The 23,973-nt window shown below is 60.2% G+C and overlaps 1 protein-coding gene and 1 long non-coding RNA gene across 2 annotated transcripts in view; both read left to right on the top strand.

Annotated features, from left to right (window-relative positions):
* The first annotated feature begins 6,756 nt into the window (after positions 1-6,756).
* Positions 6,757-7,790, top strand: LOC132345556 (uncharacterized). The gene is made up of 2 exons (XR_009494995.1): positions 6,757-7,207; positions 7,633-7,790. It is a non-coding gene; the product is annotated as an uncharacterized lncRNA (long non-coding RNA).
* Positions 7,791-10,140: 2,350 nt separating this feature from the next.
* The window catches only part of ABLIM2 (actin binding LIM protein family member 2), a 168,880-nt gene continuing 155,047 nt past the window's right edge, over positions 10,141-23,973 (top strand). The window contains exon 1 of the transcript XR_009494981.1: positions 10,141-10,235. The gene's annotated coding sequence lies outside the window, so the exon portion shown is untranslated. The remainder of the gene's footprint in view (positions 10,236-23,973) is intronic.

The following is a 23,973-nucleotide window of genomic DNA, read 5'->3' as shown; positions in this document are numbered from 1 at the left end:
AGAGGAGCCTGGTGGGCTACAGCCCACGGGGCAGCAGAGAGTCAGACACGACTGAGGGACCAACTCAACTAACACTTTCATTTCCAGAAGTTGGAGGCTTCAGGACTGCCTCTGTTTCTCTGCCTCTGTAGCTGGGTGTTTCTCCCTCTCACCGAGTGCAAGAATGCAGATGGTTTGCTGTTCAGAGAGTGGGTCAGATTACTTGTTATCAGCAAGAGCCACCACCCCCACCCCTACCCCGTCCCTCCCAGCAGCCTGGGACAGGCTTAGAAAAAGATCAGTGGCCAGGGGGCAGGACTCTGAGGCCAAGGAAACATCCCTTGACTTTTCCTTCCCTTGAGCCTTTTTCATCCAGGGGTCCTTGAGAAAATGGAGCTCCAGAGCTCTCCGGCATCCACCGTTCTCATGAGTAAACCCCCTGGTACCCCCATGCGGCTGGAATGTCCACCACCCGCCGAGCATCCCTGGGAGAAAACATCCCTCTCTGGAGTCCTGGCTTCAGAACTCGGCCTGCTCCGTTCTCCACCCCAACCTGCACCTCCTCCTCTGTCACTTCCCTGTCTGTCTCCCTCCCCCGACCACACCCGTGTGGGGTCTGTTGTCTCCCTGTCTCTCCAAAGGTCAGGTTCACGATCACAGTCACCCAAATAGCTCAGACACAGGATTCGGCCGCTCTGATTCTGAGACTCCCCAGGGAGTCTGGTCCCCCAGGATCTGCGTCTGGCATTTGGGGCTCCTCAGGATAGCGCCCCCTCCCCGGTCCAGGCAGCCTCCTGTCCTACTGGCTCCAATCCCTCCATGCCGTAGCGGTCTTCCCTCCCTAACTCCATTCCAGAAAGGGAGACAGGGCTTTGAAGAGGAAGTTTACTGTGGAAGGGACTCTGGGGATGGGAGTGGGTCCTGGGGAGAGGGCAGAGGGCAGTAACGAATGGACACTGTTGATCTGGTCAGCCTGCAGGCACTGGGGCCTTGTTCCCACTGAGATCTTCTAAGGAGCCACGTGGAATGTGCCTGGGGGTTGAGCCTAGAAGAGGGGCCATGGGTGCAGAGACTTGCACGCCTCCTTGACTCACACGCCTCCTTGACTCACACGCACCCAGTCAAGGGTGGCCTTGCCCCCCTGGGTTGGCATGCCGGGCAATCTTGCAGGCACCCGAGACACGTGTCAGCCAAGCCCAGGGCAGAATCGAAGAGAAGTGCAGGGCAGCACGCCCGACACGCCCCACACAGTCCAGCTCCGATGTGGCTTCACTCTGCTCACCACCCTCGTCAAGGCCAGGCCGCCAGGCTGCCTCTGGGAGGGCCCTCTGGGAGGGCCGTGGTCTCTACAGACTCACTCAGGAGGCTCAGCACAACAGGGCGTGGCCCCGTGGCTTCAGGTGGGGCTCCCGGGGGCCCTCGTTCTCTCTCTCCTCCACGCCCTGGGTCAGCACTTCCAGCAAGGTCTCTGGAGGCCCAGACCCTCACCAGCCCTCCCTGTTGGAGGTCCTTGCTCCGCCTGCCCTGCGCCCACTGCTGTCTCGGCGGAAGATCCCAGGGATGCCGCTGGGGTCCTCTGGGTGTCAGGCTCACCCGCCCTGCCCTCGCTGTCAGGGCGCCCCTACCTCCTGATGATGGTCAGGCTGGGGTCCTCTGGGTGTCAGGCTCACCCGCCCTGCCCTCGCTGTCAGGGCGCCCTACCTCCTGATGATGGGGTCCTCTGGGTGTCAGGCTCACCCGCCCTGCCCTCGCTGTCAGGGCACCCCTACCTCCTGATGATGGGGTCCTCTGGGTGTCAGGCTCACCCGCCCTGCCCTCGCTGTCAGGGCGCCCCTACCCCCTGATGATGGTCAGGCTGGGGTCCTCTGGGTGTCAGGCTCACCCGCCCTGCCCTCGCTGTCAGGGCGCCCTACCTCCTGATGATGGTCAGGCTGGGGTCCTCTGGGTGTCAGGCTCACCCGCCCTGCCCTCGCTGTCAGGGCGCCTTACCTCCTGATGATGGGGTCCTCTGGGTGTCAGGCTCACCCGCCCTGCCCTCGCTGTCAGGGCGCCCCTACCCCCTGATGATGGTCAGGCTGGGGTCCTCTGGGTGTCAGGCTCACCCGCCCTGCCCTCGCTGTCAGGGCGCCCTACCTCCTGATGATGGGGTCCTCTGGGTGTCAGGCTCACCCGCCCTGCCCTCGCTGTCAGGGCACCCCTACCTCCTGATGATGGGGTCCTCTGGGTGTCAGGCTCACCCGCCCTGCCCTCGCTGTCAGGGCGCCCCTACCTCCTGATGATGGGGTCCTCTGGGTGTCAGGCTCACCCGCCCTGCCCTCGCTGTCAGGGCGCCCCTACCTCCTGATGATGGTCAGGCTGGGGTCCTCTGGGTGTCAGGCTCACCCGCCCTGCCCTCGCTGTCAGGGCGCCCTACCTCCTGATGATGGTCAGGCTGGGGTCCTCTGGGTGTCAGGCTCACCCGCCCTGCCCTCGCTGTCAGGGTGCCCCTACCTCCTGATGATGCTCAGTTGCCACACCCCACTCCCACCCCCAGGAGAGCGACTCTGCATTCTGGGCCACTGCTCTGAGGTCTCCACAAGCAGTCAGTTCCAGGTTCGAGGGAGTCTTTGCTCCATCTCCTGTTGGAATCCGGGTTCCCGTCCTTGCTTGCTGAGCCGGGACCCTTGGGCCAGCAGAGCCTGAGACCGCAGAGATGAGCGGCACATACCCTACCACGGGGCCACTGAGGACGATGCCGGAAGGGCCAGGAGCGCCCTGTCCTTGGTTCTGGCCCCGTGAACCGCCTGCTTTTTCTGAGCATGTACTGCATCCCGGAAAACAGGGCGCCACCCACAGGGAGCGGTCCCTGCACTGAGCCTTGGAGGGGGCCATTCTTTCAGCTGGCAGCTTCCGGAGATGTCTTTTTCTTTGGGAGGTGGGTAGGACAAGCAGAGCTCATGGTCTGGGACTCAGTGTCACGCACTCTTTGCTGCAAAATGGGGTTCTTGGTCTGTGGCCTCTTCCTAAGGAGGCTATATAGACAATGTGTGTGTCATCGCTCAGCCGTGTCTGACTCTTTGTGACCCTGTGGACTGTAGCCCGCCAGGCTGCTCTGTCCATGGGATTTCCCAGGCAAGAGTACTGGAGTGGATTGCCATTCCCTTCTCCAGGGCATCTTTCCGACCCGGGGATCAAACCCGGGTCCCCGGCACTGCAGGTGGATTCTTTACCATCTGAGCCACAAGGGAAGCCCGTATAGACAATGCTGCCGATTATTATTCACAAACTGAACACTGGCTTTTAACCGGCCCCCATGGGGTGAAGAACTGGGGGCTCAGGGAATACCCACGGTGAGCCTCCTTCTCCTTCCTGGCAGGCTGACCTCTGAAGCATTTCCCTGACACACAGCTGATGTGCTTTTCTTGCTGAGTCTTGCCTGGAACGCAGCTGGGAGGTGTTGCCTTTCTTCCCATCTCGGATGGGGGTCAAGCAAGCCAGAGGCTCTCAGGAATTCCCCCGGTTCCCCTGCCAGGCCAGGGGTGGGGTGGGGTGGGGAGCAGGTTGTAGGGGGTCGCTTCCCACACCGTCCTGCAGCTTAGGTCAAGAGCGATCCCAGCACTGAGCCACCTGGAGGGAGACTCTGCCCAGGACATTTCAATATGACGCGGCTTCAGCAACGTGACAAACACCCATGCCTTAGGGGACTTGCGGGTGGCTCCAGAGGCTGGGGCGTCCAGAGGATTGCAGCGGCTGAGGACCTGGCTCCCTGTGTGACCCGGTGTCTCTCTTCTCACCAACCAGGGGTCCTCAGACCTGAAGCTTCACTCCCAGGAGGCCCTTGTGTGGGTGACGCTGGGCTGAACCGTACCCCCCCCCTCCTTCTCCGCTACCCAAGACAGGCTCAAGTCCCAGAGGGTGGGACCTGTGAACTTGACCTTACTTGGAAATAGGGTCTCCACGGACGTCGTTAGCTAAGATGAGGTCATGCTGGAGGAGGGCGGGCCCCCCAAACGCAACAGGAGTCGCAGCTCTGAGCCCTGGGACACCAAGGGTGCCCGGGAGACCCAGAAGCCTCCCAGGATCAAGGAAGGAGCCTCTCCTGGAGCTCCTGGGGAGGGGGTGGCCCTGCCACCACCTTGGTCTCAGACGTCTGGCCTCCAACTAGGACAGCAAACTTCTGTTGTTCAGGCCCCGGTTTGTGGGGCTTCGTCCCACGGCCCCAGGACCCCAGGCCATCTCGCATTCCAGTTACCCCTTGAACCAGCCCGGCTCTTCTTCTCTCGTCTCCAGCACAGGGGCTGGTATACAGGAAGTGCTCAATGAATGCCCTGCCCAATGCCCGGCATCCGTGAATGAGCTGGCCCTGCCCCCTCACTCTCTATTTCCCTCACGTACTCCTAACTCCCGTCGTCTGCTTTCCGCTGCACAGGCACCAAATTTAATTAGAGAAACAGCTTCTTGATCACTAGCCAAAAATCCAAGGCTTGCCCATGGTGCGTCCTTCCCCGAATCAGGCCCCGATGTCCTACTTCATTACTTGTAATGAACCCTCTCGTTTAATTTCTCTGTGATGGCGAAACGGTGCCAAGCCTGCAAAGCGCTCGGAGTTAACTGGGGCGTCCACACGACGGAGCAGACTCAGCCGTCACGCACGATGAATTCACGTGGCCTTTTCTCTCTCGCCTGGAGAGCTCAGGGTGAGTGACAGGCATGGGATGCTGAGGCTGGATCTGAATTCGCAGAATAATCCAGGTGTGTGGACCCGTGTTTGAAGGAGTGAGGCTCCAAGGAGTGAGTCACAAGTTATTTTCACTCCTGGTTTCATATGGCCTGGTTTTAAATTATTGAGTGGCTGGAAAGCTCCCACAATGAAATCATATTTCATTTGTTTCTCCATTTGGCTGTTAAGTGAATCAATTTCTGGGCTGGGTTTGGAGGTGAAGAAAGGACAGAGAAGCCCGCACGGCTTGGACGAGAGAAGGCCCAGAGGTGTCCTGGGTGGTTTGGAGTCTCTGGTAGTGGCTCTTCAGTGGGCCTGGGGCCGCCCACGTGCAGGATGTCTGCACGGCTGGGTTTCCAGGGCGGTGCCTTTCGAGACCAGGCCCCAAGTGAGCCCAGCCACACCGGGCACCCTCTAGGGAGAAGCAATTGGCGGGAAGTCTCGGCAGACCCAGGGCGAGGTCAGGAATGTGGGGAAGGGGAGGCTCACCTCTTTGCTTTTGCTGTGAGTGAGAGGCAGCAAAAGGGAGCATCAGGGCGGGCGGGTACCGGCTGACCCTGGAGTTCAGTGGTTACACTTCTCCACGCTGGAGACCCCGGGGGTGTGCTGGAGACCCTGGGATGTGCTGGAGACCCCAGGATGCACTGGAGACCCCAGGAAGTGATGGAGGCCCCTTGATAAGCCCTGCCTGGGCAGCCTGACATTTGGTGAGGGAGTCAGACAAGAGGGATAAACAAGAGTACAGAGCAGCCTGGCAAGGACAGTCAAGGCCTCGAGGAGTGGAGGTGGCCCCTGGTTTAGCTGGGGTTCAGGGGTCTTCTCCAAGGAGGGACTCTCTGGTGGAGGCCAGTGGGTGACGTTGAGCCGTCAGGTGAGGGTGGGCCATCCCCCAGCCCAGGGGGGCGAGGGCCTGGCATGGTTTGGCTCCAGTGCCACAGGTCCCTATGGTCCGAGCTCCTTATCCTCAGTTCAGGCCCCTCTGCCTTGTCTCTTGACCTCCTCAACGCTCCTTGAAGGTCCAGCAGACCCAGGAGAGATGTGTGCCAAATCCCACAGGCTCGCTCTTCAGAAGAGCCTGGCTGTGTATCCCAGCTCTTCTGCAGGGGACTAGTTTGCATTTGGGCAAGCGAAGCCTCGATTTCCCCATCTGTTACATGGGTGCAAGGATGACGCCAGGGATAGTAATGGAGGGTTCTCTGGCACAGAGCGGCCCCAGAGCGTTGCAACCATGGTCCTGACTGCTTGCCTCACCTGCCTTGGCCCTTGGCATCCTCCTCATCTGTATTTCGCCATCCGCCCCCCGCTTTGGGGGCCACACTGTGCAGCTTGTGGGATCACAGTTCCCTGACCAGGGATCAAACAGGCCTGTGGCAGCAGAAACTCAGGAGTCCTAACCACTGTTCTGCCAGGGAAGTCCCTCAAACCCCTTGCTCCTCCTCCCTGAGTATGAGGCTGGCCCCACTGGGGGTTAGACAAACCCCTCCACCAGGTTCTTCTGCCCCATTTAAGCAGCCCTCCCCTCTCGACCTTTCTCCCTCCCAGCCCCTCCTGGGCAGGCCTCAAGAAAGCAGCACAGATGCCCACTGGCCCTGGACCACGCGGTCGGCGTTGTGCCCATCATCCCTCATCCCTCAACACCCTTCCCTCCCCAAAGCCTTCAGGACCCACGAAAGGGCAGCAAACATTTTCAGCACAGATGGCCTTAATTCTGAAGGGCTTTCCAAGCCCTCAGAGCTGCAGCAGACGCCTGGATCTGCCTCCAGGGCGTTTGTCACGGAAAGAAAAGGCCTTTACCTGTAGGTCACTGGACTCATTTCTTGGGAACCTTCACCTGGCACAGCCCACGCAGGAAAAGTATTCCCCAAAGGCACCCCCGGGATGGCTGTGCTGTGTAGCTGAGCAGTGTTAGTGGACGCTTGAGAAAGAGCACTTAGGCTTTGATCGTTTCTGTGTTTTGTGATCACCTCTGGGTCACCAGGGACAGAACCTCCAAATTATAGCCTGGTGCCTGCAGGAGAGCAGGGTTTGCTGTGAGAGGTTTGACTCTAGCACCAGCTCGGCCCAGGGCAGGGGCAGGGCAGAGGCCGCCCCTCCTCTTCTGCTGTCTCCATCACTGGCACAACCCACGTCTCCTGGTAAGTGGTCAGGGAACAGAAGACGTGGAGCTGTCCATGTCTTCTCCAGGGTCCTACCTGGGTTCTGCCCACGAGGCTCCTTCAGCTGCCTGGCACCTGCCTGCTGGCACTTAAGCACACCCTCCTTTATGACCCAGGGCTCTGCCATCCAGCCCTGATTATACCCCTGGCTTCCCTGGAGTTCAGGTTTGGACAAGGAGGGCTCCGGGCCACAGAGCAGGGGGCAAACGTGCAAGTGCCCATCTTCATCTTGGAGCTGGAAGTCCGAGTGTGCCGAGGCCCATCCCGGGAGGGATGTGGACCAGTGCGGCCGCTGGAGGTGCAGCCAGGGGACCTGGTCGACCCCCTGGAAAGTCAACCCCTTCTGCATTTCCCCTGAGCGCAGCCTGGCCAGGTCGTGTCCTCCCCCCAAGCCTGGAGATGGACTAGGGCCCTGTTTCTAGGGTCACGGGGAAGAGGAAACCAAAAGAAACCTGCTAAGTCTTCAGGCAGGAAAGATGGGGCAAGGGTGGAAGGAATGGGTGGAGGGCCAGCGGGGCCACCCGGGGCACCCACTCGTGACGGCCTGGAAGGGGGTCCCTGTGAAATGAGATGGGGACTTCCCCAGGGGAACGTCTGGGGGTACAGGGGCCGAGGAGCAGGTGTGGCTTCTACCCTGCCTGCAGGGGGGGGCTGGGTCACCCCAGGGCATTCCTTTCACCCACAGGCGTGAGCCTGGCAGGAGGAGAAGGTGGGGGGTAGCCACTGGCACCTTCAGGGCTCTTTCTACAATGAATTAACGACTAATTTGAAAACAAATTTCTGTTTTTATTAAAACAGTGCCCAGTTCACTAAAGGTACTGAATACACGGTGCGTGGATGGCTGGATGGAGGACAGGTGAGCAAGGGCGACACCCTTCGAGGGCTGTCGACGTCCCACACTGCTCTCTGGTCTGCTTCAATAACAATGAATGTGATGATAACCATCGTTCCCTGAACTCTGGCGTTTTTGCACTTTGAACTGTTTTATTCACATGACTCATGGGATCCTCCTAAGAACCTGTGGGTCAGGCGCTATTTGAGGGATGAGGAAGCTGAGACACAAGAGAGGGCGAACGAGTTGCCCGAGGTCACACCTGGTTCACACGGATGACAACTGAAACCTGGTTCCGTCCACCCAGACCACCCAGCCTCCGCGGGCACCGTGCCGGAGGAAGACGAGCGGGCAGGCCTGGCCCGCAGGGAACTCCCCTGTGGGAGAACCAGCCGGCCCAGGGCAGGGGGGGCAGAGGCGTGGCTACAAGACACCAGGGTTCTCCCTCGCTTCCAATCTGCCGTGTGACTCTGGCAGGACTTCCTTGGGACTTCGGTTCTACCCCAGTGAAAGAATGTGCTGGAACCACATGACCCTGAGGTTCCTGCCTCAAGGAGTTGAGAACGGCTACGATTCCCCAGTCCCTGCCCCATTTGAAGGGCCTGTTAGAGAGGCGGGGCCGGCTCCACTGGGAGGCCCCGGGTGACCGCATGTCGGGCGGACCTCTGGAAGCAGGCGGCTCACACTTGCCCTCTGACTCACAGGGACTTGGGAGCAAGGGCCCGTCCACCCCTTTCCATGGGGAACTTGATGGCGAGCTTCCTAAAGAGGACACGAGGGGGCGGTGGGTGCTGTGATGTTGGGTGGGCGTCTGGCCTGCTGCCCTGGGTGATGGCCTGGAAGGTACCCCTTCTCTCCTTCCCTCCCTCTACTCAGCAGGCTATCTGTGGTATGCCCATTCTGTGCCTGGCTTATACAAGTCACTGAGAAGGGATAACAACTGCATGATAATATCAAACACAGCTATTGATCTTAGCTGCTGCTGGGGCCCAGCACGCATTAGCCCCTGGGGGCCTCAGAAGTATCTAGAGAGGCGGGGACTACTCACAGTCTAACAATGCACACGGAGAAGAAACCAGGCTCCCCACGAGGGGGTCAGACCTCCCAAGCGCCCACCCTGACTGGCCAGGCTCTGCCCTCGCCAGGACTAACCACCAGAATTTAATGCTCTCACCCATGGTGGATCGTCCACTCGGCCACTTCATGGGTGGGGCCCTGATGCCCACAGAGGGGCAGGGACTGCTCAGATCTGCACTGCTGAGAGGGCCATTGGGTGGAGAAGAGGGCACCTGACCCCTGTGAGTGTCCTTCCATCATCACATCCACTCGTGTTCTGGGCAAAAGGCCCCAGCAGACAGGCTTGGAGCCAGGCAGCTACACAAACAGCCAGCCCAGCCAGGCTTTCCAGGTTGCCAGGGTGCGTGGGGCTGGGCCAACCGGCTGCATTGCCCATGGCTGGTTCTCCCCAGGAGCTGCTGTCCTCTGGCCTCTCTTCTCCCCGCCGGCCCCTCTTGGGAGTAGGTGGACGCTGCTGGAGGCCGAGGAAGAGTTCTGTGCTCCTGCCTCAGGCTTCTGCTCAGAGTTCACATTTTCTGGGACCAGCCCTCTCTTCTCCCCCACGAGGCCGGGCAAGGTCCAGGGAGTCCACCCTCTGAACCGGCCAATCCAGACCCTCCACACCCACCCCCGAACACCCCTTCCAAGAGCACCAGAAACTCACTGGGATCCCCTTGCTCCCACCCAGGGCCTTCCCTCTGCTGTACCCGGGACCCGGGCCTTCCCTGGGCTGGACCAGGGAGGTCACTGACGTCACAGAGGACAGTCGGCTCCTGCGGATGGGGGAGGGATGGGGGCCCGCAGACTGCGCCACCGGGGTCAGACCACGGCGCCAGACGGTGCGGCGCTCCGGGAGCCTGGGGCAGGCCATCGGGTCGCCGCCGCCGAGCCCTAGATCCGGGGTCAGGAGCGCAGGCCTCGCCCCTCGCCGGGGCAATTGGGCAAACCCTGCCTACCCCCGCTTGCCCCCGCCTCGGTTCTCTTCTGCAAACTGAGGAGGGAGGGAGTTGGCCCTGTGCGGCTCGTTGCACCAAGGTTGCGCCTCACCCGGCCGCGCTCCTGGCCCGCTCGTGGGCTCTTGGCAGCCGCCGAAGGCCATGCCGCCAGCCACCCAGCCAGGCCTCGCGGACAGCTCCGCAGAGACCCCCACGACTGGACTGCGGGAAGACGCAGCTGCGTTGCCCATCTGCGCATGCGCGAGTCGCGCAGCCTGCCGGAATCGTAGTCCATCCCTGGGGGCGGCAGGTGGCGCCGAGCGAGGAGGAGCGGGGCGCGGGGCCTACATTTCCCAGAGTGCATCCGGTAAAGGGGCGGGGCGAGAGGGGCCTCCGGGAGGGGCTTCGGGGTGGGGCGGGGCCTGCGGGGCGGGGCTGGCGCGCCGAGGGGCTGCGGCGGCGCTGCGGGCGGGCGGGCGGCCCATCCCGCCTGCAGGCGCTGCACCTGCGGACACGAGCGTCCGGCTGCCGTCCCGCCCCGGCGACCCGACTCAGAACTGCCGCTGAGATGAGCGCGGGTGAGTGTGCGGGGAACCGGGGCCTCCCCGAGCTGGATCGCGGCGCCGCCAGGGCTGGGATGCCTGCACCTGCAGACGGGAAGCCGCCCCGCAGCTGCAGCCGGCTTGCGCTCCAGGGTCTTTGCAGTGTGGCAGGTCAGGCGCGCCCCCCATCCCCCTCCCTGTCCCTGCGCCCGGGGGTGCGGGGACCCCTTTCCCCGAGCGCCGCACCGCCTGGCTGCGCCGGGCTGCCTGGACGGCAACGCTCCTTTGCTTTTCTCCCCGGCGTGCGGGGTCACAGCAGGGTCCGGGCGAAGGGCGCGCGGCTGCCGTAGACCCTGCGGCGGAGAGGTGTGTGACACGGGTCGGGGGTTGAGGGCTTGGCGGCAGGGGGGCGCCGCCGTTGTGTGACTCCTGCAGCGCCTGGATGGGTAGGTGGGTTGAGGGGGGGAGCGTCAGGTCGACCCCCCTCCCCAGCGCCTTGGGCTCGTCCAGAGCAGACTTGGGGGCGCGGAGCCCGCAGTTTGTGTGCGGCCCTCCGCGATGCGCGCGCGTGGTCTCTCCGACCCCTCGTCCCCTCCACTGCGTACCCAGGCTGCTGTCTCTGGGGCCGCACCCGCAGGGTCTGACAGCCTCTGTGCGGCGCTGGAAAAATCGCACGTCACCACCACCTAGTGCGCTTGGGGAAACTGAGGCCTACCGCTGGGGGGGCCTTGTCTCCTGAGAGACTCTGGAGTGACCAGAGTCCCCGTTTTGAGAGCCTTCTGGGGGCCCAGCCCTGGCTGGAGGGCTTGTCCCTACATTCCCCGGCAGGGAGAGGCCATCACCCCATTTTCCAGGGTGCGACCGAGGCTCACCAGGCTTGAGTCACTTGCTCAGGTCTTGCAGTGGGGCTGGGTTTTGAAGCTGGTGCTTCCTGACTCCTGTGTCCTGCCTTGAGCCCATCTCACCCGCAGACTACAGTATGGACCCCTGGCCACCGGCAGAAACCAGAGGAGACAACCATTCCTCCCTGGGGACAGGGGGGCGGGAGGGTAGGGAGCAAATAGGACTGGGGAGGGAGTGTGCCTTTAGGGACCATTTACTGATCTATGTTTCCCAGGAGCGCCCCCCTCCTGCCAAGAGGAATCTGTCCCCTCCCCCTCCTAGTTGAGGAAGCAGGGACCACACGGGCAGTGGGAGTTGAGACAGAAGCTGAGAGCAAATGGCAGGCTGGAGGAGGCAGACTTCTCTAGAAGAGGATTTCTGAAAGGGCCAACCTGTTCTTTGGAGGTGGCTGGGGAGCAGGGCACCCCGCCTTGGCAGAGCCTCCAGACACATTTATCTAATGGTAGGTGGGGGGAGGGTAATGGCAGGGTGCACCAGGTAATTTTAGGCTCTCCTCCACCGTAATTGATCCCTCCGATCTCTGGAGCCCTGGAAAGAACCCTGGCATTTCCCCCCTCATTTGTGGTTGTTCTGGGAGCAGGGGTAGGTGGGCACCAGGGGCCCTGGGGGTATCAGAGGGCAAGGAGACTGGAGTTTGAATCATAGTGTCCACCTGCTGGTCTTGGACACTGCGTGACCGCTTCCTGAGCTTGGCTTCCTGAAAGCAGTATGGTTGCCCCCGTGGAGAGGATGAGGTAATAGTGGGAAATCCCGCACGTAGTGGGTCCTCCCTTGGTGGCTCATGCGGGTCGGTGAACCTCAGCCTGAGTCAGTCAGCCCTCTGGGTCGGGCAGTGGGCACGCCGACCCTCCACCTGTCGCTCATGGCCCGGCCCGTGACCTGCACAGCAGTAAAATTTTCACCCACAACCACGATGGGAGAGAGCAGATGGTGGTCCTGGTGCTGGGCGCCTGTGCACATCTGGAAGGTCAGGGGCTTCCCTCATCCACAGGGGCAGGTCCCCTGTTGGCCCTCCCCGGGGAAGGCTGGCATCATCCCAGAGCTGGGCGCCAGCAGGTGTGGCTGGGAGCACGTGGTCCAGTCTCCAGCGGCCCAGACCAGCCGACGGTCAGCGCCTGAGGGGGCCTGAACCATGGCTCCGGGTGGGAGGCTCCCCTTTCCTTTATGCTGTGCAGGCTGTGGGCATGCCTTCCTTCAGTCTGGTAACTCAGGGCACCTTTGAGAGGGCCCCGTGCCTACTTGCTTCGTTGCGCATTCATTTCAAGTGTTCAGGGAGATGAGGAAGCAGCACGGTGGGGCGGGAGGAGCTGGCACTCTGCGTCAGATGAGCCTGATGGCGCGCGAGCTGCGTTCTGTTTACAGTCACCCGTACCCCGCTTTCCCTGCCGTATGGAGGGAGCCCCTTCGGCTCTGTGTGCACTGCTGGCACACACCTCTCACGTCTGGCCACTGTGCACATCTGGCAGGTCAGGGGCTTCCCTCGTCCACGAGGGCAGGTCCCCTGACGCTCTCCCCAGGGAAGGCTGGCATTGTCCCAGAGCCCAGGTAGGGCCCAGGAGACGACAGTGAGCCTGGTGGTGGTCTCCTGGCGTCCCAGTCCGTGGAGTCACGGAGGGGCAGGGCAAGGTGGGGCAGAGGGACGAGCCTGAGCTCAGAGGGGCTCCAGAGCCAACTCTGCCACCTCTGGGCACTGGGTCTGTGCTTTCTTGGCGCCTGTGTGTCCTGCCCGGGTGGCTGCAGGTCTGGTGGGCAGGATTCTCCCAGGTGAGTTTCATGGAGGGCGTGTTTACATTAGTCTGCCAGGGCTGGCGTAACAAGGTGCCCACTGACCGTGCAGCTTAAGCAACAGAACTGTATCTTCTCACACTTCTGGAGGCTGGAAGTCTGAGATGGAGGTGTGGGCAGGGCTGGTTTCTTGCGGCTTCTTGCCTCATCTTGCAAGTGGCCATTTCCTCCCTGTGTCCTCAGATGGCCTTCCCTCTGTGTGGGTCTGTGTCCTTCTCTTTTCCTAAAAGGACACCAGTCGTACTGGATTATGGATTTGCAGGAGGGATGCAGTTCAGCCCAGAAGGGGAGGGCAGGGCCAGGTGGAAAGCTGGGTGGCAGCTCAGCCGTCTTCTTTTCCCGTGGCTGATGGGTTAGGAACGCAGAGCTGGAAGGGACCTGGGGGGTGCTCCAGTCCTAGCCCACCCACCCACACGGAGGGGAAACCGAGCCCCGGGGAAGGAAAGGCAGCTGTCCCGGGGCCAGGAGAGTGTGCGGTAGACGCAGAGCCCGAGCCCCGGTCCTCTGCTCCAGTTGGTGCAGCCCCGGCCTTTGAAACAGAGAAAAACACATTTCTAATCCAAGGCAGGGCTCTGCCGTCACCGCAGAGACATTCACCACAGCATCCCTAACAGCGGCAGAAAGTCAGAAACCTGCTGCGTGTATGTGGTGGGGAGCGACGGGACATGGGCCGTGGGTCCTTTGTCAGGTTGACCTATGTTTCCTAAGCCCCTGCTGTGTACCCAGCGCTTCCCCAGGCCTGGGGCTCAGCTGTGGACCAGAGCAAGCGGCATCGTGTCTTCCTGAAACGTGCCCTCCTGGAGGAGGGGGGTGGCGAGAACGTTCTCGTTACCTGTGTGATTGGAGTTTCTCACGTTAGGAGAAAGTGCTGAAGAAAAGCTTCATTTAGAAAACAGCCGAGGACAAAATGGTGCGTCCTATGCGACCTCCGCGCTATGAAGCGGCGCAGGGAGCAGGCCAGAAGGAAGTCGTCGTGCCGTCCAGGGCGTCCCTCTGTTGGAGGCGGCAAAAGAGCTAGTGTTCCCCCGCGGCGTCTTTATGCTTCCTGTCACCTTCCCCAGCTTTTTTTTTTTTTTCACTGTGTGCGCTTACCTTTTGCAATGAGGAATCTGAAACAAGAAGGGCATTGGTTCCGGGTCCAAGGTGGGCTCGTGCTGCTTCCAAAGCCCATGAGTTGGTGTCAGGTTGGGTGATTGCATCTGCAGGGGCCACTGCTTTGCTCGAATGGAGGTCTCCCAGTTGGCAGTGTTCGGATCTTAACACAGGTGCCCAGTTTCCATGGCTGACACCATCTGACTTAGGTGTGAAAGTGAAAGTGAAGTCGCTCAGTTGTGTCCATTCTTTGCGACCCCATGGACTGTAGCCCACCAGGCTCCTCCTCCATGGGATTCTCCAGGCAAGAATACTGGAGTGGGTTGCCATTTCCTTCTCCAGAGAATCTTCCCAACCCAGGGATCGAACCCAGGTCTCCCACATTGCAGGCAGACGCTTAATCAGCCTGACTCAGAAATTCATCTGAAATTGCATCTAAGGAAGTGGTCATTGCCCCGGAACCGGGAGCTCTGGGACAGCCTGGGAATCCTCATCTTCAAACTATTGGTCCTTCGCATCTGTGGTCACTTCCTAACCCGCCACCTGAGACGTTTCGAATCTTTCTGGTTTCTGTCCAAAGAAGTGGTTTGGGGGCAGTCGGCATGTTCTCTGGACCCACGTCCTGACTTGGGTTAACTCTTAGAAAGCCCAGTCTTACTGTCTCAGCAAAGAGAGTGTGACCTGCACTCTGGACAAGTCACCGGTCAGACACCCTGACCCTCCAGAGTGTTGGCTGTCTTATGGGAGAGCTGTGAGCTGGCACGAGGGAGTCGGCAAGTCTGGTGGTACAGGGAGCCGGCAGGGTGGGGTGGAGCCTCTGGGAAGGGTCTGTCCTGCTGGTGGGCCTCAGGGCCAGGCCAGCTGTTGGGACCCTGAGCTGCTTGGATGCCTGACTCTGGTCCCTGGGTCAGACAGCCCCTGCGCTGCAGACACGGGCTCTTCCTTGGGCTCAGATTCCAGCTCTGCCGCCTGCTAGCATGGGATCCTCAGACCTCTCCGAGCCTCTGATGCTACCTCTTCTGGGGTCTCCATAGGGACCTAGGGTCCCAAGTGCCTGGTATGCAGGAGAGGCTCAGTTCGGTTCAGTTCAGTCGCTCAGTTGTGTCCGACTCTTTATGACCCTATGGACTGCAGCACGCTAGGCCTCCCTGTCCATCACCAACTCCCGGAGCATACCCAAACTCATGTCCATTGAGTCAGTGATGCCATCCAACTATCTCATCCTCTGTCATCCCCTTCTCCTCCTGCCTTCAATCTTTCCCAGCATCAGGGTCTTTTCGAATGAGTCAGCTCTTCGCATCAGGTGGCCAAAGTATTGGAGTTTCAGCTTCAGCATCAGTCCTTCCAATGAATATTCAGGACTGATCTCCTTTAGGTTGGATTGGTTGGATATCCTTGCAGTCCAAGGGCCTCCTTGCAGTCAAGACTCTTCTCCAACACCACAGTTCAAAAGCATCAATTCGTTGGTGCTCAGCTTTCTTTATGGTCCAACTCTCACATCCATACATGACTACTGGAAAAACCATAGCTTTGACTGGATGGACCTTTGTTGGCAAAGTAACGTCTCTGCTTTTTAATACACTGTCTAGGTTAGTTATAACTTTTCTTTCAAGGAGTTAGCGTCTTTTAATTTCATGGCTTCTGAAGAGGCTGGAGAAGCAGATAAAATAGTTGGGACAGGAAAGCTCGGGTTGGCAGCTCATGTTTCCTGGTGATCGTGTGGTCTCGCGAGCTGCTGTGGGCCCTAGTCAGAGGGGTGCCAACCCGCCGGGCCGCCTCTGGCCACTCAGACGCAGGGCAGAGTAACCTGAGTGCTGCGTGTTTGTTTACCCGGGGATGTTTCCATCGCCAAGGTCTCTAGGGTGTCGGGCAGCACCCTGCTTCAGTGTCAGGGTGCCACGGCTCATGGGGCCTGCCCTCAGGCCCTGCTCCGCCGAGGGCTTCTCAGGGTGGCTGGGGTGTCCCCGCCTATAGATGGGGAGGTGGACGCCCAGGAGGGCGCCGGGCATCACACCCCACCACTGGTGAATGACAGCTGGATTTGAATCCTGGTGTGTCCAGCTGGCGGTGGGGGAGGGGTGGCGCTGTCTGTCTGTTCCCCTGCATGCATTAGGGGCTGCAATGGTGACTTCGTGACGTGTGGCTGAGTGTTTGGGGTGGGTGAGGCTTGATCCCCTGGGGGCCTCATGATGATGCTTTCTGGTGACAGCGTGGGGCGGGGAGTCACAGCCAATGTCCTCACCTGAGCCGAGGAGCCTGGCCCCGTTCCAAGGTGTGGCACTTGCTGGCGTAGCTGGGAAGGCAGAGCCAGCCCCAGCCCAGCCCTGTCTGCTCCTGAGGACGTGCTCTGTGTCTCCAGTGCGCTCCTGTCCAGGGTCATGGCTCGGCCCCAGGGACCCACTTGGGGATGGACCGCTCAGACTGGGAGAGGGTCACCGTGCGAATCCACACGCCTCCCTGTAACCTTGACCCCTGGCCTTGCTGTCCCCTCTGCTGGGCCCTTGGGGTCTCCTGGAACTGACCGCTCCTGATGGAGGCAGCATTCACGGCCGTCCCCGGCTTCTGCAGCTCCAGCCTCGCCGGCATCAACCGTCCCATTAGTGTCTGAGCTCCCTGGACTCTCAGGCCCACCTGCCAGACCTCTGTGTGACCTTGGGCCAGCTGACTTCCCTCTCTGGGCCTCAGTGTACCCGTCTGAAAAAACAAGGGCCACCGCCGTTCTCAGGGGTGTGACCTGCTTTCTTCTGACCACCTGCCCCCCGCCCCCCGCCCCCCCCACTGCAGCGGGGAGATCGTCTGAGTTTGAGGCTCAGCCGTCGTCCGTTCAGAGAAACACGCTGTGTGAGCCGTGAAGTCTCGGATCACCCTTCTGGGCCACGTGGACCTCATCTGACGGTTTCACGGCAGGAAGCACGTGGCCCATCATGCCGGGGGCGGGGGGTGGGGGTGGGGGGCGGCCCGCTTAAGGGCCTTTCTCTGCAGCCTGCCAGGGAAGCCACCTCTGTGGACATCTGCCTGGTATCCAAGCCAGCAGAGCAGCTGAGTCCGAGTTCAGAGGAAGGCCTGGGGAGGGGGAGGTGTGCTCTGACTCCTGCCGGTGTCTCCTACCCAGGGTGGGGACAGGGGGACTTCCAGGCTAGTGGGGAGCCAGACCCAGGCTGAACCAGTTCTGTTGCAGTGATGTATTGGGGGATTTCGTGGGCCATGTTGCCTTGGCTGGAGATTTCTGAGCAACAAGGGAAGTGATCTTGCTTGATGCCTCGAGGGCTTTGGGGTCAGAACACCTGAGTGCCAGTCCCAGCTGTCACCTGCTAGAGTGTCCCGGCCACCAGGCTGCACAACTGCTCTTGGCCTCGGCTTCCCTGCCTCTCGGGTGGAGGTAATAGCACCTGCTTTTCCGGACTGACCGTGGGCTGTGGGGCCAGGGGCCTGGGGTGGTTTTTTTTTGTTGTTACAGCCAGACACGATGTCCCAGGGCTCGAGGCAAAGCCTGTAAGGTCCGCTGTGGCGTCAGCTGGCATGGCCAGCCAGTTCACAGCTCTTCCTGTGTTGCTGGTTCTCCTGCCTGCCCTGCCCAGCCCACCCGATGCTGTTTTACACTCCCTGCCCAGTGCCGAGGTCAGGAAGCCCAGTCCCCAGAGAGCTGCCTGCTCCCAGGTTCTGAGCGGTGTTTTGGGCGTCAGCCCCGACTCAGTCCTGCGGGGCTGTCCTCAGCACACACACAGGGGCTCCGCCCGGCCCCCTGCACAAACCCCATGGCCTGGGGTTTGGGTTTCTTCACACACAGAACGAGGGGTTGGAGAGATCTGGCCACCCGACTCCAGCCAGTGCCCAGTGGCCCCGCCGTGCACACCCGCCGGGCTGAGCCAAGTGGATCTCCCTCCCGAGTCCTCGCAGGCCGCCTCGAGTCAGGGCTCCATGAACAGCCTCCAGTGGAGGATGGATGATGGATGGAGCTTGGGTCCCCGCTTCATGCCCAGCCCCCCACCCCCTGTCTGTTTGCCCTCATCCTGGTTGAGGACTCACGGTCAGGCCTCTCTGACCTGCTGCTCTGACCTCCTGCTTCTGCTTGGATGTCAGGGTCCCCAGGATCTTGCTGGAAAATGGCATCTCCAAGGCCCTGGTTAGTGCTGCAGTTGGGCGTGAAGTTCTAAGAAGGAAAAATTACAAGGACCACCCTGTGGCCCCTCATGTCAGTTTGGCGACTGGAGTGGCAAATGCTCCCAGGGGCCCCATCCCCACCTTTATGTTCTGAGTGACTAGGCTGAGGCTGCAGGGGGTTTACCTGGGAGGTGGTCCCAGGAAGCAGAAGGGGGAGGACTGGGGCGTGGAGGGGGAGAGCCGTGGGGCATTTGGATGGGTGGGTGTCTGCTGCGGGCTGCGGGGGCTCAGTCCTGCTCAGGGACCATGCAGAACGCTCCGAAGAACCAGCAGGACCCTGGGGCCTCTGTTGTCCTGGACTGGGGTGGTGGCTGGTCCTGGGATCGTGACCACCCCCCCCCCACACACACACACACACTGCACGGTGTGACTGTCCACAGCCATGCAGGGGAGCCCTGACGCAGGGTGAGGGCCAGTGTCACCACACAGCCACTGTGCCCACAGAGGGCCCACGGGTCCGGATACGGTCCAGCGTCAGCCGTCCACTGCTGTTCTCAGCCTCAATCCTGTCGGGGAACCTCTGATGCCTGCCACTGGCAGCCCCTCAAGGGCTCAAGGCTGTCCTAGAATGCCTGTTTACTTGGTTTATTGAGCCCCTACTGTGCACATTTGAAAAGACCCTGATGCTGGGAAAGATTGAGGGCAGGAGGAGAAGGGGACAACAGAGGAGGAGATGGTTGGATGGCATCACCAGCGTGATGGACATAAGTTTAAGTAAACTCAGGGAGTCGGTGATGGACAGGGAGGCCTGGCGTGCTGCAGGCCATGCAAAGAGTCGGACACGACTGAGCGACTGAGCTGACTGTGCACAGAGCGCTGTCCTCGCTAGTGATTCCCCCAAACACGTGTGTTTTCTCCTGCCACCTTCTCTCCCCCTCCCCACGCCCTGGTGCTGGAATTCCTCCTCCCAGAACCCAGAACGTCCAAGACCCTTGCCTCCATCCTCAGGACCAGTGGACAGGACCTGGAGCCGGGGGCTCAGGAGAGGCTGTGTGCCTGCTTCTAGTTGCTGTGTGACCGGCAGGTGGACACGGCCCCTCTCTGAGTTGCTTCGTCTCTGAGTAGCGGCCCCCAAGGATGCCCCTGGCCTCATCCCCAGACAGGTTGGATACATTAACGCACGTGGCAAAAGGGACCTTGAGGATAGGATTAAAGAGATCTTGCAGTTGGGGGGTTCCAGGGGGGGCCAGTGCCATCTCGAGGAGCCTGCAAAGGAGGAGACAGGAGGGTCAGAGAAGAGGGGAGGTGATGGCAGACGCAGAGGTCGGAGAGGAGACGGGGTGTGGCAATGGCTGGCTTTGAAGACGCAGGAAGGACAGCCTGTCTGTAAACTGAAGGGCTTCTGGAGCCACCGCATGACTCGGTGCCACCGTCTGCCCCTCAGGCTGCCTCTGCCTCCGGGGGTGTCTACTGAGCACCCGCGAGGGTCAGCGTCACGGGGAGAGTACAGTCCGACACCCCTGGAGTGCAGGGACGCGGGGCGGCGAGGCTGAGCCAGACCTGGGCGCTCACGTGGGAGAGGTGGCCGGCAGACGCAGGGGCGGAGGTCACGGAGGATCAGCGGACTGTCCAGGGTGGCCGGAGCTAGCCAGTCACCCAGGAAGGGCCGGGCCAGGCAGCGAGGGGGCCATTGGGCTGGGCAGGGGCTGTGAGCCCACCGCAGCATATCAGGCCGGGCAGCAGGGGGGCCGTTGGGCCGGGCCAGGACCCGGCCGGCACCTTCCTGCTGCTGCTCTGGCCGTGGCCACGCCGACCCCATGACACGCTTCTCGCCAGCTGCCTACATCCCACCATTCTCCTCCAGCTCTGAGCCCGGTTGCTTCTGCCAAGCACTTGAAGCGTAGCCATGGGGTTCAGGGCTACAGGCGCCGGTTCCCTTGAACACACCCCTGATATGCCTTGGAAATCAGGAAACGAGATCTGTGTGCAGAAGCCCAGCGTCCAGCCAGGCGCCTCCCTGGCTGCCTCTGACGGGTGTGGGGTGTGGCCTGGGCCTGGGGCACACATGAAGCATGACCACAGGGCAGGTCCTCCTTGCTGAGGAACACCGGTGGCCCTGCCAGGGCTCCCCAGGGCCGCCTCTGGCTTCCTCAGGCAGGGGTCCCTGCCAGAGCTCCGCGTCGCCTGGACCTCTCCCGCCAGGCCCCGCCATCACCCCGCCTCACTCTTTCCCCTCCGACCGAGCCGGGACCCCCACTCCCTGCACCTGCCACGTGAGAGCTTTGCTCTGCCCTTGCCGCGGCCACCTCGTCTTCCTCCGTCAGCCCCCGCCCCCTGACCTGACCCCCCAGATTCCTTCTCTGAGAGTAGCTTGCTGGGCGGAGCACCCAGGCAGCCGATGGCCTCTGAAAAGGAGTTGAGAGGAATTAAAATCGCTGGTGAGAGCGCACACACCGAGCCCCTAAGCAGGCCCTTTGGGGGACACCCTGCAGTTCAGGGCAAGGTTTTCTAGGACCTGGTGCCCAGGGAATGGGGCTGACAGAGCGGGGAGGCAGTCCCCGATACTGGAGGGGGACCGCTGGCGTGAAGCTCTGTAAACCTTGGGGCTAAAACAGCAGGAACTTATTCTCTCCCAGGTTCTGGAGGCCTGAAGTCCAAAATCCATGTCACTGGGCTGAAGCCAAGTCTCGGCAGGGTGGGGCCTCCTCTGCAGGTGCTGGGGGAGTCCTCTCTGCGTCTCCATAGCTGCCAGAGGCTGCCGGCACTCCCTGGCTTGTGGCCGCGTCACCTGCACCTCAAGGCCAGCGTCTCCAGCACCTTCAGATCGCCCGCCGCCCCGTCCAAGTGTGTGGGCAGGTCTCCCTCCGCCTCTGTCTCTGAGGATGCTGGCGAGTGAGCTTGGGGCCCGTAACCCAGGGTGACCCTCCCATCCCAGGGTCCTTAACTGTATCCCATCTGCAAAGACCAACCGCCCCATTTTTTAACCTTATGATGTCACACCCATGGATCTTAGGGATAAGGACCCAAGTATATTGTTGGGGAGGCATCATTTGGCTTTCCTGGGCAGCTTCTTGAACATTTGTTTCTGAGACTGAAACCCATTTTTACCCCTCCTTGTGGGGTCTGTAGAAGATCCAAGGGTTAGAGAAAAGACCTCTCAGAGGATAAAAATTGTACGTCTCAAGTCAGCTGAATGTAAACATCCCACAGTCCCCAGAGCTGATGGCCTCAGGGGCCTCTGACTGGGTGTGTGCTGTCTCTTGGGAGCAGCTAGGCGAGATGCATTGAGCCTTAAATACGTTCATGCCTTCAGCAGAAGAAGGCAGCTCTCCGGAATCTTCTGAAGAAGGGTTCTGAAACACAGATATGATTGGTGCATAAAAACTCCTTCACTGCAGGGGGTCACAGGCTCTGCAGAGTGAGTGTCCAGCCAGAGATGCTGAGTCAGGAAATTATTGTCCATCTATCTGCCCATACGTAGCAGCTGTTCTCCAGCTTTGAGGGCTTAGGACCCCTTCACTCAAAAAATTACTGAGGACCCCAAAGAGCTTTTGTTTAAGTGCATTGTATTTATCGATATTTAGTGTATTAGACAGGGCTTCCCTTGTGGCTCAGTGGTAAAGAATCTGCCTGCCAATGCAGGAGATGCGGGTTCAATCCCTGCATTTGGAAGATCCCCCTGGAGAAGGAAATGGCAGCCCACTCCAGTATTCTTGCTGGGAAATCCCATGGACAGAGGAGCCTGGTGGGGTCATAAAAGGTCGGACACGACTGAGCGACTAAACAAGTGTTCAGTTCAGTTCAGTTCAGTTCAGTCACTCAGTCGTGTCTGACTCTTTGCGACCCAATCAATTGCAGCACGCCAGGTCTCCCTGTCCATCACCAACTCCCGAAGTTCACTCAGACTCACGTCCATCAAGTCAGTGATGCCATCCAGCCTTCTCTTGCTCTGTCGTCCCCTTCTCCTCCTGCCCCCAATCCCTCCCAGCATCAGAGTCTTTTCCAATGAGTCAACTCTTTGCATGAGGTGGCCAAAGTACTGGAGTTTCAGCTTTAGCATAATTCCTTCCAAAGAAATCCCAGGGCTGATCTCCTTCAGAATGGACAGGTTGGATCTCCTTGCAGTCCAAGGGACTCTCAAGAGTCTTCTCCAACACCACAGTTCAAAAGCATCAATTCTTCAGCGCTCAGCTGTCTTCACAGTCCAACTCTCACATCCATACATGACCACTGGAAAAACCATAGTGTATTAGACGTTAAAATGGAGAATTTTTAAGCATATTTAATTCATTGAATAAGGAAAATAGCCCGTTGTATGTTAGCTACGAGTGTTTTCAGGCAACAGACCGGCCTTGCTTTACAGCTGTGGAAATCTTGTTAGCGTCTGGCTAATGGGCGGTGGCTGGAGCCTGTGTCCGGCCTGTGTTCTGTCAGCTGTGAGGCCGCGTGTCACAGGGCCTCAGGCAAACCCCAGCGTACATTTGGGAGGGAGAGGGAGCGATGGAGGAAAATAACATCTCAGTCTTATTATGAGCACGGCTTCGACCCGGCCGGCGCCCTGCTTGCCTGCTGGTGACCCCAGGGTTCCTAGACCACACTCGGAACTGGTGATAAAAGATGGAGTACTATGCAGTCATTAATACGATTGTCAAGGAGGAGTACAAGGCGTGTGTCAGCACTGGTGATGAAGAATATGGGGTCCACAACTTTATACACAGTGTCATCTACAAAACAGGCAGAAAACGCGTTGAAATGCAAGAGTTACGGGCAACTCTGCCTTTTTTTCTTTCTTCTGATGCTTGGCTGTTTTATTTTCCCAGCTTCTTCATTTTAAGGATGTGCGGGGGGGATGGGTGGGGGTAGGCGTGTGCTCAGTATTGGTCTCAAGAGGCTTGAGTGGAGAGCAGCTGTCTGACCCCCTGGCACCAGCCGGCTCCTGCTCCAGGGACCGGATGGCGTTCTCTATTTTGGGAGGTGGACTCTCACTGTGGCTCTAGGCCTTAGAGTGGCACCGACATGATGCAGGGATTTGTGTGTGTGTGTGTGTGTGTGTGTGTTTATACTCTTGGGATAACGTCATCTACTGTTAGAAGCGAGAGAGCAGTTTCTGTGGGCTCTGGAGGAGGTTTCACAGTAGCCGATGAGGAGTTGGGGGCTGGTCTGAAATTCAGCGTCCCCTGCAGAACTTGCCCGGCCCTGGAAGGGCTCCAGCAGAGAGCTAAATATAACCTGGGTGTGTGCTGGCAACCTTGGGCACCCCAGCCCCCAGCTGGTGGCGCAGCCAAGCCCATGGGAGCAATTGATTTGTCTAATGGAGCTCAGTCTCTGCCATTTGTGGGGCATCTGGTACCTGTGGGCGGGCGGAGAGGTCATCCAGGCCCCGTCTGGAATGCCACAGAGCCCGGCGGGTTGGGGATTCTTGCTCCCGATTTTCAGATGTGGGGGGACGGCAGCTGGACTAAGATGGGGGGCAGGACCCATGGTCACATGGCTGGTGAGGGGGGAGGTGCTCCCAGCTGGCAGCACCCCGTATGCCGCTCCCCACTGGGGGGCACGCGTCTCCCCCACTGGGTCCTCTGATCCGAGGACTGTGGTCACGTGTTTCCGAGGGCTCTGGCATCACTGGTGGCAGAGAATGGTCGTAATGATCATCGTAACGCCCCAGACAGCATCCCTGCTCGGGTCCTTCCGACGCTGCAGGAGTGGTCTCCGTGACTGCCCATCATACAGGTAGGCACACAGAGGCCAAGTGACCTTGAGAAACCCGCTCTGGGGACCTGGCTGGTGGCGGGAGCTCCTTCGGATCCCGGGTTCTGCTGAGCTGCATCCTCTCTCCCACGAGAAATGTGGGTCAGCTGGCTCCCCCGGCCCAGCAGAAGCCCTGCTCCGAGCG

Source organism: Bos taurus, chromosome 6, assembly GCF_002263795.3.
Source record: "Bos taurus isolate L1 Dominette 01449 registration number 42190680 breed Hereford chromosome 6, ARS-UCD2.0, whole genome shotgun sequence".
Taxonomy (NCBI): Eukaryota; Metazoa; Chordata; class Mammalia; order Artiodactyla; family Bovidae; genus Bos; species Bos taurus.
This window is presented reverse-complemented; position numbering and strand designations above follow the sequence as displayed.